Source organism: Macaca nemestrina, chromosome 10 (genome assembly GCF_043159975.1).
Source record: "Macaca nemestrina isolate mMacNem1 chromosome 10, mMacNem.hap1, whole genome shotgun sequence".
NCBI lineage: Eukaryota > Metazoa > Chordata > Mammalia > Primates > Cercopithecidae > Macaca > Macaca nemestrina.
The window spans coordinates 117,539,687-117,557,856 of NC_092134.1; the positions used below are offsets into that span (position 1 = coordinate 117,539,687).

At 38.3% G+C, this 18,170-nt stretch overlaps 1 protein-coding gene across 16 annotated transcripts in view; it reads left to right on the plus strand.

Annotated features, from left to right (window-relative positions):
* LOC105492120 (SRY-box transcription factor 5) overlaps positions 1-18,170 on the plus strand; it is a 1,036,234-nt gene that overhangs the window by 86,291 nt on the left and 931,773 nt on the right. Inside the window, exon 1 of one of the 16 annotated variants that reach the window (XM_071070599.1) lies at positions 1,692-16,471. The exons of the other annotated variants lie outside the window; for them this stretch is intronic. The gene's annotated coding sequence lies outside the window, so the exon portion shown is untranslated. Of the gene's footprint in view, positions 1-1,691; positions 16,472-18,170 lie in introns of those variants that run through there. 16 annotated transcript variants of the gene reach the window in all.

Here is an 18,170-nt window from a genome sequence, read left to right on the forward strand (position 1 = left end):
CTTTGGAATAAACTGTTTTGTTTGTTTGTTTGTTTGGTAGAGACAGGGTTTTGTTTTGTTGCCCGGGCTGGTCTTGAACTCGTGGCCTCAAATGGTCCTCCCTCCTTGGCCTCCCAAAGTGCTTCAATTACATGTGTGAGCCACAATGTTCAGCCAAATTCTCATTCTTACAAATCACTGAATCACAGACTAGTTCTTCAGTATCACTTTATTCAATCTCTATGGTAGATATTTAGTTTTGCAGTAAACCTTTGTGTGCTTCTACAGTGTTTAGGGACCAAAGAGAGATGAATAAACAGTGTTCCTTCTCTCAAGGAACTCCCACTCTAATGGGGGAAGCCAACACATCTAGACAAATGCAGTGCAGTGTGGTAACTTGGAAGAGGGAAGCAGAGAGTGCCGTGGGGGCCTCGACTGGAGGAGTCTCAGCCTCTTTCAGTTGTCCAACTCCTGCTTGAACAATTGCAGTGACGTAGGTTCACTACAGTTCAGGTCAGCCATTTCTACTGTTGGACGGTTTTCATTGTTAGAAGGCTTTTTCTGCTTTGTTTTGTTTCGCTTTAATGGTTGACCCCAAATTGGCCACCATAGAATGTCTATTTATGGGTTCTAGTTGAGTTCTCTGGAGCAGCAATACTCTACATGAGTGCTTTGCAAAGATCTGTGATGAGGGCCATTTTTTCCTTCACATTTCTAATCTGTCATGGACTAAGGCTGTCCAAAAACACAGGAAGAATGGATTCAAAAGAAGGAAAAAAGAAAACCAGAGATATACAAAATCCAAGCCCTGATTTTTTACTGTTAGATTCAACAGACATAAAAGGACTCAGTCATAAATGTTATAAATGTTTCTGTTTCTTACTCTTAGATGCTGTAGCCCTTTCCTCACACACCAGGAACAAACAGTTGGAAAGGGACAGTGGTCCTCACACTATGCTTGTGTAGCATTGCCTAGCACATGTTTGATGCTATAGCACTGACTGTCCCTCCAAGGAGCTGATTGTAAAATTTTGTCTTCCGCTTTTTTTTGTTTTTTTTTTAAATTTATTTCTGAGACAGGGTCTTGCTGTGTCATCCAGGCTAGACTGCAGTGGTATGAACATGGCTCACTGCAGCCTTGATCTCCTGGACTCAAGAGATCTTCTCACCTCAGCTTCTTGTATAGTTGGAACCACAGGCACGTGCTCCATGCCTGGCTAGTTGTTTTTTTTATTTTCTGTAGAGATGGAGTCTCATATTGTCGCCCAGGTTGGACTTGAACTCCTGACCTCAAGCGATACTCCTGCCTTGGCCTCCCAAAGTGCTGGGATTACAGGCGTGAGTCACTGTGCCTGGACCTCTTCTGCTTCTAATTAAAGTTTAGAGTTAGCCTGTTGACTTTCCTCCAATAAAATCCATTTCTGTACTTTAGGAAATGTAGTCTGGCTCTTGCTGGGCACCAGTTGTTCCAGTACAGTGATGAAGCAGAGGATGGTCAGAGCCACGAACATGGGAGAGGCAACAGTGCAGGTCCTCACAGTTCAGAGTGTTGCTTATTCCTTTTCACACCACACTCATCACTACCACCTTCAGCTCAGTTCATAAACATCTCTGGTGCGTGTGCTTTTTGCAAGATACTGTGTTAGGTGCTGGGGATGCAAAGATGAACGGTACACGATTCCTGCCTTCGAGGGGCTTATGCTCCTCTAAGGGGGAGACTTGAACCGTGTTTTGTTTTTAATGAATGTTTAATATATTAAATCTTGATCTAATCATAGAAATCGTATAAAATATGTATTATTAATTTGATAATTTCTTGAATTGTACTACTTTCCATTTCAAGTGAATTGTAGAATTAAAAAGAAAAGAGTAGATACAGAGCAAAACACATGACAATTTAAGTTCATACAGAATTCTCATTAAGTCGCAGTGGCTCAGGGCTGTAATCCCAGCATTTTGGGAGGCCAAGGTGGGTGGATCACCTGAGGTCAGGAGTTCACGATGAGCCCGGCCAACATGGTGAAACCCTGTCTGTAGTAAAAATACAAAAATTAGCTGGGCATGGTTGTGCTTGCCTGTAATCCCAGCTACTTGGGAGGCTTGAGGCAGAAGAATCACTTGAACTTGGGAGGTGGAGGTTGCAGTGAGCTGAGATCAAGTCACTGCGCTCCAGCCTGGGTGACAGAGTGAGACTTCATCTCAAACAAAATAATAATAATAATTCTCATTAAGAATTTTTATAATTAGGCCAGGCACGGTGGCTCACATCTGTAATCCCATCACTTTGGGAGGCCGAGGTGGGCAGATCACTTGAGGTCAGGAGTTCAAGAGTAGCATGGCCAACATGGTAGAACCCCATCTCTACTAAAAATACAAAAATTAGCCGGGCGTGGTGGTGCGCACCTGTAATCCCAGCTACTTGGGAGACTGAGGCAGGAGAGTTGCTTGAACCTGGGAGGTGGACGTTGCAATGAGTTGAGATCATGCCACTGCACTCCAGCCTGGGTGACAGAGCTAGACTCTGTCTCAAAAAAAAAAAAAATCATAATTAATTAAAATTATTAGCAATTATGATTACAGCAATCCTTTACATTTTTTTCACAGAACAAAATTTCCCCATGATAGATATCAAAATTTAAAATGATATCACACTGGGGAGGTCATCCACATCAAATATAGATAATCAGTTTTCTTCCTTGTAAGCTAAGTTATTTTTGTTGGGGAACTAGTTTTATTAGATAAGTCATTCTAGAGGGGGTTTTGTCTGAGAAACCTTTTAAACCAAGATCTAGCTAAGCAAAAGGTATATATCTATAAATAAGTTTTATATATGACAAAATATTTAAAAAATCTCATTGTTTTATTTCACATTTTCAAATGATTCTTCAGAACTGATAACTTTCTCTTATCTATAGTTGCCTGTCTTCCAGGTATTTGGTCCTTAAGATGACAATAATTTATAGCATTCTTTATACAAATAAACCATGTTTATGTAAATATTTCTTTTAAAGTAGAGCATGCTGTAAAATGGCCAGTCTTTATTAGACGCATTTTTGATTAATCAGGATCTTTATCGCATATTAAATGATTTTCTAGTTTGCTTGAGCGTTGCCTGTTTTTCATCTCTTATGTATCTACAAACATCAGTCAGACATGCAGAGTAGCTTGATTAAATCAACATCAAAATCACTTAAAAACTCTATCTTCGATTATAGATCTCTCTCTGAGTTGCAGATACTAGAAAATACATCAGGTATTGGATAAGGACTAGAGAGGCCAGACCTTTGAGATTCCTTTCTGACTGAGGGCCAACTCTAATCATCTGTGGGAGGCTCAGTCTTACACCTGTACTCGGATTCTTACAATGAGTGTTACTTGAATTTCTTCAACAGCAATTGAACTATATGTTTTTGTTGTTTGATCTGGAGAAAAAAAAAAACACCGAAAAACATTTTCAAAGTTCTGTGAGATCGGAAGACAACAGATTCAAATATTTAAATTTAAATAATGAAGTTTCACAAATGTAGGTAGCTGAAAACACCAGTCAACTTAAATTCTATTGTTGGGAATTTGTGTTGTACTTTAAAAGGGTTTTGAGTTTCCACAAGTGGTATGAGAGCTGGCTTCTGTGGGCTTGCACCCGCTCCTGTGAGCCACTCGCCCACATCTCCTCCCAACTCTGTTCAGTGACTTCATGGGAGCAGGGTAGCTTGAAATCTGCCATCTTGGGCTTCTCACCATGAAATTTGCAAACACTGCATATAAGATTTTTTTTTTTCCCTCTTGGAGCGAGTTGTTTGTTAAACATTTACCAGTACAGCGTTGGTTTCAGCTTCAAACTTATGAGTGTAGATAAAAATTTATGATGATCATATTTGCTTAGTTTTAAAAGGGACTCCTTCAGACACTTTGGAAAGCTCTCGCTCTGCTTGGTACTATTCTAGGAACAGGGGATATAAAGATTCATAGAAAGAGTAATGTTTTTGAGTAGTCAGTGTACTGTAAATAACCAAAGGGGAAAAATTCTTTGTAGAGGTTAAAATCAGATAAATGATTTTTAAATTATTATTTCATAGATAGTTGGCATTTTGTACTGCAGAGTGAGTGGCAAGCTGATATATTGGCTGTACATTAAAATAGCTCACCACAGGTAACACAATAGGTATTGTTTTAAAATTATATTCATTTAGTTCATGACTTACTTTACATCCTAGATAACATGCAGTATATGTATCACATATTAGTGAGCATATTATTTGTTAATTAACATAAGGTAGTATGTCTGATAATGTTCTTATTGATAGCTCTGGCAACCGAAGGCTTCTCTGAGCGTCTTCAGGCATTGATTTTACAGGCTAGAAAGATGAAAAATTCAGCATGCACACAGTTAGCTGTTGGTTTTTAAATCAAAATAGAGGCTGTGGAACCAAGTACAGTTCAACTTTTGTTAACCATTTGGGGGCCTTAGAAAACACAGGGCAGTGATCTAGGGACTCATTCCTTTGTTCACAAAATTCAAGTAAAGCATCTGCGACTTAGAGAACCAGTCTACAGTTTTATCTTTGAACATCCTCTTGTGGCAATGCATGCTAAGGTGGAAGGAATGATTTGTCTGTAATAAGAGGTTCTCCCCTAATTAGGAGTATCAGGCCTGCTACTGCCTATCACATTACACACTGAGGTCCAATACCTTTGTGAGGGGAAAAGATGAAAGGATAGGTGTTTACAGGTCTGGCACCTCTGGATTCCCTTTAACCTTTCTGAGCGACTAATTCCCTTTGCTCCATTGGGCTGTCAATCCCAGTGAGCAACCCAGGCTTCCTCTGGGTTCCTTTCACACACACTTTGCTTATCTGTCTGAGTGGCATTTGTCTGATCTTTCTTGTGCATGTTTTTACTTTTAAGATCTTCACTTTCTTATGTAAAAAAGGCAATTAGACTCGTATCTGTTTATTTTAAACAAAATGGTTGTTAATTAGTGTGATCAAAACCGCTGCCATTATAGACTATGGATTCCACTTTGTAGTTGCACTAAATTGAGTATGGTTTGGTGCCAGTTGACATGATAACAGCTCAAAGTCTGGCTTTTTAAAAATTAATGAACAAACACATTTATGAGGCTTTGTTTTGTCTGGTTTAGATCTATAGACTCTGAATGCATCAGAGTTCTTCTTTTTTTTTTTTAACTGACTAAGGCTGTTGCTGATTAAAAGTGCATAAACTTATTGAAAAACTTTTTTGATAATATAACTGATGTGTGAAAGCTACACCATTTTCATTTAATTGGTTCATTTATGATTTTATAAGTCGGAGTACAAAGTATGCTTACTTGCTCCATTAGTAACACACCCTAACATTTCTTTTTTATTAAGTTATCAACTTACCAGACCTTTAGAAACATCTTAAATTATCAGCCCCTGCTCCTCCCCCATCCTCATTTAACATTTAGAAGACACAAGTGGATTCTAGGTATTTATGTAATTTAAAACAACTTCAAGAGAATGGGTCAGTATGAGGTAACTCAATCTCATACATCTTTATCATCTACAGTATTTTCCAATGATAATTAACGCTCAGGATAATGGTGATGAGACACTGTCATCTTTACAGAAAGATTAGATTACATTTGTGATATATAACTTCCAATACAGAAAGTCCTAATAGCATGTGCTAATATATTTTTTATATTGAGTATTTAGACAAAAATACGTTTCTAGTTAGGTAGGCAGAATTTTGTTTGTTTGTTTTTTTTGAGACGAAGTCTTGCTCTTGTCCCCTAGGCTAGAGTGTGGTGGCGCGATCTTGGCTCACTGCAACGTCCACTTCCTGGGTTCAAGTGATCCTCCCACTTCAGCCTCCCCAGTAGCTGGAACTATAGGCGCCCACCACCACGCCCGGTTAATTTTTGTATTTTTTTTTTTTTTTTTTAGTAGAGACGGGGTCTCACCTTGTTGGCCAGACTGGTCTCGAACTCCTGACCTCGGGTGATCTGCCTGCCTCAGCTTCCCAAAGTGCTAGGATTACAGGCATGAGCCACTGCACCAGAAAAATTAAATTAGAATACGATTTACCAGAACATCACAGTTCTTTAATGTTCTGGTTAACTAAAGTTTAAAATTCATAATTTATTCTTTATATTTAAAAGGAAAGAAGGGGATACAAGAGTGTGAGGAGGCAAATGACCCAACTCTAAGGATGTGTGGAAACTTTATGAATTAATGCCTAAAATAGCAACTATCTTAATCTCACATTGCAAGATGTCTGGAAAATGTTTGGATTTAAAAGCATGATAATCTGCAAAGCAGCAATGAGACTTACTGATTATTTTGAAGAAAAAGATGGTCTTATTTCTGAATGGTAATGGATCAAAATGCTTCATGAAAGTTAAAGTTAAAATCTAATAATAACAATAACTACCATTTATTAAATATTTACAGTATTCCAGGCAGTATTCTGTGCTTGACAATTAACCCTTGGGTTCATTTATATGTTACCATGTTTAAGCTTTATAGTAACCCTGCAAGCTGGACTTTCCTATACTCATTTTTCAGTTGAGGAGACTGAGATTTGGAAAGGTTAGATATCTTGCTAAAGTTTGCTCACCTGGTAGATAATGGGGGTGAGATTTGAACACAGATCGTTCTGATTCCAAGTGCTTTCCACAACACTGTTTCCTAATACTTGTTGTAAGGGACTGATTTGGAAAGCACGTTTCTTGTTTTGTAAGGAAATCACAGCCGCACTATTTGTCTGATTTTCCCAGATGAAAATGAGAGTGTTCCCCTGCCCACCCCCAGCCCCTTTCTCGTTCTCTCACTGTTTGGAGTCCTTGATCAGACACCCTTATGAATGAAAAGCTGTTCATCATGGATTTAAGTGTTTCTGTGATCTTTATCACTTATCTCGGAAGGTTCCTGCCTTAATCTGTCCTCACCGTTGAACATTCTTTCTTGGTATTTAGCCTAAATTTACTTCTCTTGATTATACTCATTACTCCTAGTTACCTCCCTTATTGTGGATGTGTCAGTAATGATCTATCTTTAGCCAACTGGCCTTTGTTTATGGTCCTTCCCACAAGATTGAGGCTGATGTCGTAATGATGCTTCGAGATGATATAATATAGATGTGGGTAATTGGGCAATCAAATTCAAAGTACATTCTAAACCTAGAATTAGTAGGAAAGTAATAAATGGCACTCAGGGTTGGTTTTCTACATCATCTGTACTTTGGTTTGCGTTTAAAGACATCTGTACTTGATGCTTTCAGATTATTCACATACAGTTACTTTCTATGGCTTGTAATATTAGCATACACTACCTTAATTAATAGTTTAAAAGTTTATTTTATATATATATACACACACATATTACTTGATATGACACTGGTCTTTCTTTTTTGTTTCTCATGAAACCAGCATCTCATACAATATAACCTTTGATCATATTTGCTTACCGCTTCCAGCCCTCAAGTCCTTGATTTTCATTTCCTTTTCAGTAGTAATGAGACAAATTATCAAACAAGCTCATTTGAGGAAACTCCAATTGTAATCAGTAAGCTTAGTGGAGGAAAGGGTTTTTGGTATGCAGCATTCATCCTCCCCTGTGGATACCCAGTATGGTAATTTAAAGCTTAGTATAGTTTATCGAGCACCCACAAAGTGAGCTTTACAAAATAAAACCAGATTTCTTCATTCCACAGAGAATAGATATCTATTCATAAGTTGCACATATCCGGGGATTTTTGTTTTGTTTTAACGTTATCATAATGAGCTAGCCTGGGGCATCACAGAAAGTGGTTCTCTCTGTTTTTGTACAATGGAATGTCTACAGGCACGAGTTAAATAAAAGTATTACAAAGTCGTGAATCTAGAACATAGATATAAAAGGGAGAGAAACCCAGCCCATAAATAAAGAACTGTAGAAAAAGGAGCAGTCAAGTGGAGAACGCTAAAATATGAATCAGGAACCAAGGGAGAGGAAAAGAAGGAAAGTTTAGATCGGGTCCCCAACCCCCAGTACCAGGCTGTGGTCTGTTAGGAATTGGGCCACGCAGCAGGAGGTGAACGGTAGGTGAGCAAGCGAACATTCATCTGTATTTACAGTCACTCCCCATCCCTTGCATTACCAGCTGAACTCCCCCTTCTGTCAGATCAGCTGTGACATTAGATTCTCATAGGAGCCTGAACCCTGTTGTAAACTGTGTATGTGAGGGATCTAGGTTGCACATTCCTTATGAGAATCTAATGCCTGATGATCTGTCACTTTCTCCCATCACCCCCGGACAGGACCGTCTAGTTACAGAAAAAAAGCTCAGGGCTCCCACTGATTCCACATTATGGTGAATTGTATAATTATTTCATTATATATTACAATGTGATAATAATGGAAATTAAGTACACCATAAATATAATGCTCTTAAGTCATCCTCAAACCATCCTCCCACCCTGGTCTGTGGAAAAATTGTCTTCCATGAAACCTGTCGCTGGTGCCAAAAAGTTTGGATACTGCTGGTTTAGATTATAAAAGTTAGGGTCGAAATTGGCCAGGCATGGTGACTGTTGATGTAAAAATATTATTTCTTTTTTTAAAAACATCGTTAGACTCCCTGAAGATTAGAAAATAGTGGAAACATGGGAAAAGAAGTACGAATATTTAAACATAAAACATTTAATGCTACACATCATAGAACACAGACACATAGTAAAGAATTTAAGCACCAAGAGACTAGACATACAAGAATAAAAACAGTAAAAACAGGAATAGGAAAATACAGCTCAAGAACTGCTTTGTGGGGCAGTGTTTGACTAATCCCCTCTAACCTGAGTGCACGTGGGAAAGTGCTGAATTTTCTGAGGTCTGGGATCAATCTTATACATTTCCAGTATTTGGGGCCAAGCCTAGGAAATCAACAAATCCCAGAAGATAGTCACATCTATAAAACCTAGCACTACCATAGTACTTATTATGCTCTGAGCACTGTTCTATATACTTTACATGCTGTATATGAACTAATTTAATTCTCCAATGACCTTACAAGGAAGGTACACCACTGTGACATCCCCATTTTACAGATAAGGAAGCAGATACCCAGAGAGATTAAGTAATTTGCCCAAATTAACATATCAAGAAAGTGACAGAACGAGGCTTTGATTCCAAGCAACCTGACGTGGAGCCCATGCTCAAATCCAGTACGCTGCCTACCTCGTTCCAGAGTCCTGGAAGGCCCATGATGTTTTGTTCCTTTCACCTGCTCCATCTAATTAGTCACCAAGTCCTGACAACTCCAGCTCTTAAACATCAGTAAAATCTGTTTTCTCATCTCCCAGTTGTTATGATCTCAGTCACTCCGGTGCCCTTTGCCTACAGCGTTGTCCCATTCCCACTTGAAATTCTAATTATGTTATCTTGGTCCTCCAAGGATATTGGCATAGACAGAGGTTCGTAGAACACAGACTGGTTAGTTTCTATTTAGGGGTCCAGACAGCCATGAAGTAGCCCACTAGTTGGCATGGAGTAAAAGCAGATGCTGCTGCTTCGTATGGCCAGACCTTTGCAAAACTGAACATTACACACTAGGTCCCTTCTTGTTGCTGCAAATAGCAGGCAGTTCATCCATCCCCCAAGACAAACTTGGACACTCTGTTGGTGAAACTTTTCCAAAATATAAATCTCACCAGGTTTCTCTTCCAATTAAAATTGTTCAGTGGCTCTCCATCATATCTGGGATAAAATCTAAACACCCCTATGTGGTGTAAGAGACCATTATGATCCAATCCTAAGCTTGTCTTTTCCCTTTCCTGCCCCAACAAAACTTCTCCATAAAGGATACATTCTTCGTGGTTCCTGCACATACCCATTTTTTTTTTCTCTGCTTCCATGCATTTGCAAATATTTTGTTGTCTGCCCACAGTTTCCTTCCTCCTTTCCTGGCCTGGATAACTCCTATTTATTCCTTAGATTCACCTTAAACAACGTATTTTCCAGGAAGTCGTTTCTGATCCTGCAGGATGAGTTAAGTCCTGCTTCTATTTTCCCATTGCACGCTGTGTGTAGCTCCTTTGTAACATGTACACTGAATTGCATTCATTGGTTTCTGTTTCTCTTTCTCATTAAATTATGAACTGCTCAAATATTGGGCTAATATGTTTATCACCAAATACCTCCTGGCTCTCACAGGGACTGACACCAAGCTGGTGCTTAAGAAATGCTTGTTGAATGAATGAGCAAATAAATGAATAGAAGTGTCTGATGGTATTAATACTTTTGCTTTTGGAGTTTCAGGTTAGGATATGATTTACTATCAGACCTTCAATGTACCTGTGTATATTTCTTCAGTAGAGAGTGAAGGCCAGCTCTTTATCTTTGCTGAGGAGATAAAGAAAGGGAATGAATTTAAATTACATATGAGGGAATTAAGTGGAGAAAGTAAGACTTTTCTGGTGGTTTTAGGAAACAGAATGCATTTAAAAATGGACTGAATTATTTTGGTGCTCTTTAAATATGAGATGCATTTTCTTTCGGCTTGTGGGAAAACCAGCACTTGTCACTTACCCCAGAGCAGAGATTCCATCTGATTGTGCATCGGATTACCTGGGGAGCTTTAAAAATTATAAGTTTCTTGGAATCCATCCTCAAACATTTGATTTCCTAGGTTTTTTGAAAAATATTGTGGGTAATCATGATGTCTAGCTAGAATGGGAGCTTGTCTTGGGGGTGAATTAACTGCCTGCTATTTGGTGCAACAGGAAAGGACTTAATGCATAATGTTCGCTTTGGGAAACATCTGGCCATATTGGGCCGTAGTGTCTACTTCTACTCCATGCTAACTAGTGGGCTATCTCATGGCTGTCTGGACCCCTAAGTAGAAACTAGCTAGTATGTGTTCTACAAACCTGCGTCTGTGCCAATATCCATGGAGGACCAAGATAACTTATAATTAATGAGAATTTCAAGGGGGAAGGGTAGTTCCAAAATGTTTATTTACAGAATTTTGGGGCCAAGCGCAGTGGCTTGTGTCTATAATCCCAGCACTTTGAGAGGCTGAGGTGGGAGGAACACTTGAGCCCAGGAGTTCAACGCTGTTAGGAGCTATAATTGTGCCACTGCACTCCAGCAGCCTGGGCTATACAGCAAGATTCTGTCTCTTAAAAAAAAAAAAGAAAGAAAGAAAAGAAGAAGGAAGAAGGAAGAGGAAGAAGAGTAGATGAGGAGGAGGAATGTTGGAGTACTGAGGGCTTTCTCAGATCTGTTAATTACTGACCACATTTTTCATTCTCCCTCTTTTCCTCCCTCCCTCTTTTTTCTTTTCTTATTTTTTTTCTTCTTTCTCTCTCTCAAGGTATAGAACAGATGGAAAAAGAGTGCAGGCTTAAAAAAACCCTTTCCTGCAGTGTGGGATAATTACAGTAGTATTATTAGAGTAAATGTTACTATAAATCATAGTATTATTACTAGAGGAAAGTGGTAGAAAGTAATGCAAGGGGGTGTTTCCCATCTGTGAGGAAGTGCTGTAACAGCCCTCATGTCTGCAATAGTTTTATATATTGGAGGTTCTCCCTAAAGTCCTCTGTAGCCTCTGTGGGGTTGGGATGGTGGACCATGAATGATTTGCAGTCAACAACTACCTGTTTTTACCAGATATTTGGGTGCCATTTACCATGTTGATCTGTATTGTAAATTCATTTGACCCCTGACTAATATAATTTCACTTTGCAGTTGAATTGTTTGCCTAGGTTTTTCTTCACTTCTGTGACTATCATACAGATGTGATGAAAGATACAAAATTTGCAGGTTGCCTGTCTCCAGGTCTCCTACGTGTCGGTTACCTGCTTTGTGACTTGCTCAGGTGACTGCTCCCCCTCCGGCTTCAGTTTCTCATTTGTTTGAAAGCTCTATGAAAGCAGGAACAAAGTCTGTTTTTCCTCACTATTCTGTTTTCAACATCCAAAACAGAACCTGGACTGCTTGATAAAATGGTTGATTGAATGAATAAATGCATCTCTTAAATTGCATATAATACAAGTTACCTCATAGTTGTAGTTGAGAAAATAATGTGTAAAGGCACTTGGAACAATGTTGGGCACATAATAAATGCTCAGTAAATGTTAGCTCTTATGATTAGTTTGAAGGCAAAACAGTGTAACGATTAGGAATGATAGTACTGGATTTGGAGAGTTTGTGTTTAATTCTCTCTGTGTCATTTGTTAGTTGTGTGGCTTTGAGTCAGCTATTCAGCTCATCTGAACTTCAGTTCTCCCATCCATGAGAGAAAGGTGAAGGGGGTACCTGCCTCACAGAGTTGTGTAGCGTGAAATGAGATATAAAGCCCTTCACACAATTACTGGCACATGGTACTCACTTAATGGTAGATAACATCAGTGTCATCATCTCTGTCATCATCCCGATGAGCATCATCACCATCCATTCTCTCAACATCACTATCATTACTGCTGCTCCTGCAGCGATCTTGGACTCATTAGTGGAGTTCTACAGCCTAAATGCCTACTCGACTAGAAAGTCAGACAAGGAGCGTTTTCCATACTCCTCATTACAGTGTTCATGGTAACATGGTTCCCTTTGAAAGTACCTACATTACGAGCCCTTCTTACTGTTTAATAACTGTAGGGCTTGGACAAGTGATTTAAACTCTTTTTACCTCAGTTTCCTCATCTGGAAAGTGGGGCTACTATCAGTTTCTATCTCACAGGGTTTTTATGAATACATGTAAAGTGATTAGAAGAGTGCGTGCACATAGTAACTTCTCAAAAAACATTAACTCTCACTAGAAGTAGTGGTAGTAAAAGAGAAAACAATACAAACACAAGCTTCACTTTTCAAAACACTGAATATCAGTGTGTGTGTGTGTGTGTGTAATGGTGTACACATACTAACAAGCACACATCATATAAACATACATAAACACACATACTTAGCTATATTTTCGCAAATACTAATTTTCCATTATTTCCCAGGGTACAGATTCCAAGTTCCATCAGAGGGAAGCTAAAAATTTAAATATCCTATCTAGAGTAGTCCCTAACTAATACACGACTGCTCAGTAGGTAACCCCTATTTGTCAGCCAAGTTTTACACTTAGGAAATTTTAGATTAGTTGTTAAAAATTTGGTTTCCTTTGCCAAATAAAGCCAATAAACATGGAAGCCAATTCAAAGAGAAGTCTTCAATTTCAGTGGAGGGAATGAGGAAAGGTTTGTGTTTCTGGTCATGTAAGGAAAAAATAGCTCAAGAGTATAGATCTCAGTGTTCCAAAATAAAAAATTACGTCTGACCAGGATTGGAAGCTTCAGATCAAAAGGGCAATTTTAGAAAATTGTGGTGAGTGAATGAGAGCACCAGTTTATTGAAGAAATCAATTTGCTATCTTAACCAATGGCACCAGTGCTCTCCCTATAATCTCTGAAAATAGATAGGCACTTTGCGGTTCACCAATCAGTAGATTGCATCTGCTTCCTTACACCTGGCAAGCTCACCCCCTTTTCAAATAAGATAGTATCACAGGAGCTTTGTGGGTTTATGAAGCCACAGGTTTATTAGTTAGATAAAATCTGTAAGTGTTTAGAAATTTAAAACTGGGCTGTCAAACTGTATTTCAGTTATAATGGCAATTTCCAAAGTAAATATGACATAGTAACTTTTAGGTCTTGTCATTCTGTTTCCTTGATAGTGTGTGATTTGTGAGCATCCAAGGCAGGTCTTCCTGTCTTTGCTTTCAAACTTAGTTATACATAGACAGTAGCAATGAAAACACTGAAACTTAGACTCTATAGTTAATAAAATACCTTCAATTGCCCCAAATGTTTCTTTCTATAAAGTTAGGGCAAAAATTTGAAAGGGATAACAGATAGCTTTTTTTTTTTTTTTTTGAAACAAGGTCTCACTATGTCACCCAGACTGGAGTGCAGTGGCATGAGAATAGCTCACTGCAGCCTGACATCCTAGGCCCAAGTGAGCCTCCTGCCTGAGTAGCTGGGACTACAGAATGCACCACCATGCTCAACTAATTGTTACATTTTTTGTAGAGACAGAGTCTCACTATGTTACCCAGGCTGGTCTCAAACTCCTGGATTCAAGCAATCCTCCTGCCTTGGCCTCCCAAAGTGCTGGGATTACTGGCAGGAGCCGCTGCACCCCACCAACAAATGAGGCTTGAAATGTATAATGCAGTAGTCAGAGGAGAAACCACTTTGGGTAGGAGGTGGGAAGAGTCCTGTTTAATACATTGTCTCATTTAAATTACCAACAAAGTCTAGTACAATTAAAATTTATCCAAATTCAGCATTCATAAGCCTAAATAACACTATTTTCTTCTCTTCTAACATTTGACTCTTCAGAACTAGAAGCACATCCTAAGGAAATAGCCTGATATCAAGGAAGGATTTTAGAAAAGCAAATTGCAGGGTGTTCATTTAGGTCATTATATTTTTAATCGAATTTTATACACAGAATTGGTAAAAGAGATTAGTTTTTACTAGGAATTATAGAAGCAGAGGTAGGAAAACTGAAGTTTTCCTATTAGCCCAGGCTTACTATATTATCAGAGTTTAAATATGAGTCTTTAGCTCTATTCTTGACATTACAAAAATAGTCTGCCTGCAAGAGTAACAATAAATCTTTTCAATATAATAACATGATGATAGTATCATGTATATTGTTGGAGACTTTCCAGAGCTCTTCCATATACAGCCATGTACTGCAAAATGACATTTTCTTCAAGGAAAGACTGCATATATAGGATGGTGGTTCCATAAGATTATAATGCTATATTCTTACTGTACCTTTTCTATATTTGTTTATGTTTAGATACACCTGCCATTGTGTTACAGTTGCCTATGGTATTCAGTACAGTAACAGGCCGTACAGGTTTATAGGCTGGGAGTAATAGGCTGTACCACATAGCTTAGGTGTGTAAGAGACTATACCATCTAGGTTTGTGCAAGTACATTGTGATGTTCACACAAGGATGAAATTTTCTAATGACACATTTCTCAGAATGCATCCCTGTTGTTAGTGATGCATGATTATACATTGTATCATTGCATCCTAAGATAATCCTGTGCGGTAAGAGTGGCCAGTAGAATTAGCTTCAGTTTGCAGTGGAGAGTATTGGGAAGACAGAGGTAAATCATGTAACTCAAAGTGCTATTAATTAATAACTGAGCTGGGATTAGAGTCTTTAAGACCAGGAATATGCCATTATATTAAACTGAAGTATTATTTTATGGAGATGATAATATGAAACAAAATTGCTTTGTAGTTATTACGAACTTTAAAGCGTTGATGCTATGCAAGAAAAAGATGTCTCAAAGAACAACAGGTTTTTATTTTACTTGGTTATCATAACTGTCAGAGTAAGTGTTCAGTGAAGGTTAGGTTTTATTATTATTGTTATATAAAGTTTGAAAAATTACTAGACATATTTCCCAAGACAAAGTAAACTAGTACTACTTAAAAAAGATGATAATATGTGGCATATATGTGGTAAAGGACTATTGTTATCCTCAGGTAACAATGTTGCTGTTTTTACCTCCATTCAGAAAGCAAGTATTTCTTCTTAGAAATTAATTCATTAGTGTGTATTGCCATTTTAACAGAGATAGAATATAATATACAATGACATGATGACCCATGGTTTTATGCATTATGGGCAAAAACCATCACTTCATATCAATTGTCATCCTTCCATTTCTCTTATCTAAGGTGTAGATCCATTGGTGTTTTTCATATTGCACAGTAACAGCATCACTAGCAACATCCAAATCCACTGTGTTCAAAACTAGAATCATAGTGGCTACTTTTCTGACTTAATTAAATGACCAGCTTGGAACATGTCAAACAGTGCAATAAATCCTCCTACAAAATAATGTTTCTTGTTGAACAACTTATACAACAAATTCAGTATGTAACAGTACGAAAACCTGGCATATGTAGAACATCTTTATTGTTCCTTCTGTAAATGTGTTGTCACTTTGGAGAGGGCACCCAAATCTCAGGCCAAACATACATAAATATGTGACAATTTATGCTGTTTGGGGACAGCAAGAATCTATTGGTTATTCAGTTATAGGGGAAGTACATTTGGTGATACGAATTTGCTTTATCCAACAAAATATGGTCTAGAAGAGCAAACCAATTCGAAGTTACCAAAGTCAGTTTGCACTGACCACGTGGTACGGTAATATATGTGGGAACATTACAGGGATGGGTTCGGGTTTTCTGGAAGAGTCTCTGTGGAGGAAACTACCACGAAAGAGCTATATTACCACTACTGGTTTCTTGTTTTTTACCGCTACAGTGCTGCATTCTTACAACCCTAAAATCCATCTGCTCTTAACACACCGTCAAAAAGAGGGGGAAATGCATCTCCGAGGGAGTGCTCGAGAGAAGATAATGGAATGGTCTGATGTAATCCCATACAAATTATTCCTCATGATGTGAAAATGCTTTTACAGGGACCTGGGAGATTTCTAAACTGAGTAGGTCCAAGTAAAAACAATTCTGGAAAACATTGCAGTTTGAACCTAATCCACTTAACTGGGTCTGTCTTTAAGTTGCTCACTTACTTCAAGTTTATTCTTTCAGAAGTTGAGCATCTCTGTCATTTAGTAGTGGTCAGATTAAGTGTGCTGTTCTGCTCACTTGCTGGCTAAAGTCCTTTTTGTTATTTCTAGTGTAAGCTTTTAGAAAGCTACAAAATACAGTGCCAGACACTATCATATTCAATTGGACATGCTTTCTGCAGATTTGTTAAGGATTTACTCTACACATTTGTAGCATTTAGTTGCCATGGAGATGACCTCAGTGGTAAGAGGGACAGCCTTTAGGTTGGACCTCAGATTTTCCTTTCATTTCCATTTAATTTGATTTGACTGCAAAATGTCACTCCCATTGCATTGATTAAGCTTCGTTGCTGCCACCAGCCCTGTTAGGAAGGTGAAAGGGCAGGCTAGCTGCTGTCATTTTGCACCCCTACCCTTTTCTGATATCAATACAGATAGGCTTTGGAGATGAGAAACTCCTTCGCTACATTGATGCAGACACAATTTTTTCTTGCTCACTTCATGAAATATAATAAAACTGAAATATGTTCAGAAATCTTTCTTCACCAGATTCACTCTATATATACTCAGTTTTTCTCTGCTTCAGCTCCCACTCTATTGTAAGGTATGATATATAATGTATGATAACTAAAATTTAATATGTCTTAATGTTTCCCTGAAATATATTTTTTAAACGCAGCTGCTGGCCACTCTCTACTAAAATAGTTCTTTTACAGTTCAAATGGATTAGAAAAAATACAAGATAATTATACAAATATGAAGCATTTATTCTTGTTCATATGGATTGGAAGTGTCATCTTTAGGTATTAATACAGGTCATTTGCAAGTAAAATGATACAGTAGACAGTTTTCTTTTGGTACCCTGTATACTCCTGTCGGTTTCTTCCCTTATTCCCTTCCCTGATTCTTAATGTCTCCAGGAACCCAGAACTCATCCCTCCTTTTAGATTGAAAAAATTGATACATTAATTCAACACTAAGATTTAAGAAAATAAATGTGATAACTTCTTAGGATCGTAGTACTGGTATTTAACTGGAGAAGCAGGGGACATTATTTAGCACAAGAAATTGACTGCAAATAAAACTCCAGTTATATGTGGAAAGACAAGTTGACAGGGAGGCTTCCGGATACTCTATACATCATAGCACCTAGCTTTGAGCTTTGATGTGAATGCTTGATTCTTGTGTGTCTAGGTTACCTTGTCAGGTTTCTTTGAATGTACCGTCATTCAGAAAGAGCACTCCATCACTCGATGGAGCATGCACAAGGAACCTGCAAATTCGTGGCTTGGAAAACATACCAGCAAGTCACTACAGATAAACCAGCACTTTGCGACAAAGGACCTTAAGTGGGGCATAGTAACTTTATATTTCTGTAATAAAGGTAGTTTTAGTGACTGGAATTGGGATTAGGGGGAGGGGGAAAGGAAACGATCATCCCTATTTGGATGTTGACTTCTTGGCTTATAGAGTTTTGGTCGGGATCAGGTGTGCTGTCCTTTGAGAACTGATACTAGCGGTGTCTTTTTGGGTAGTTCATCTTATTTCTGTTAAAAGTCTAAAGTGATTGCATTGGGAGAGTACTGACAACTTCTTTTGGTCTCTTCTATAGTAA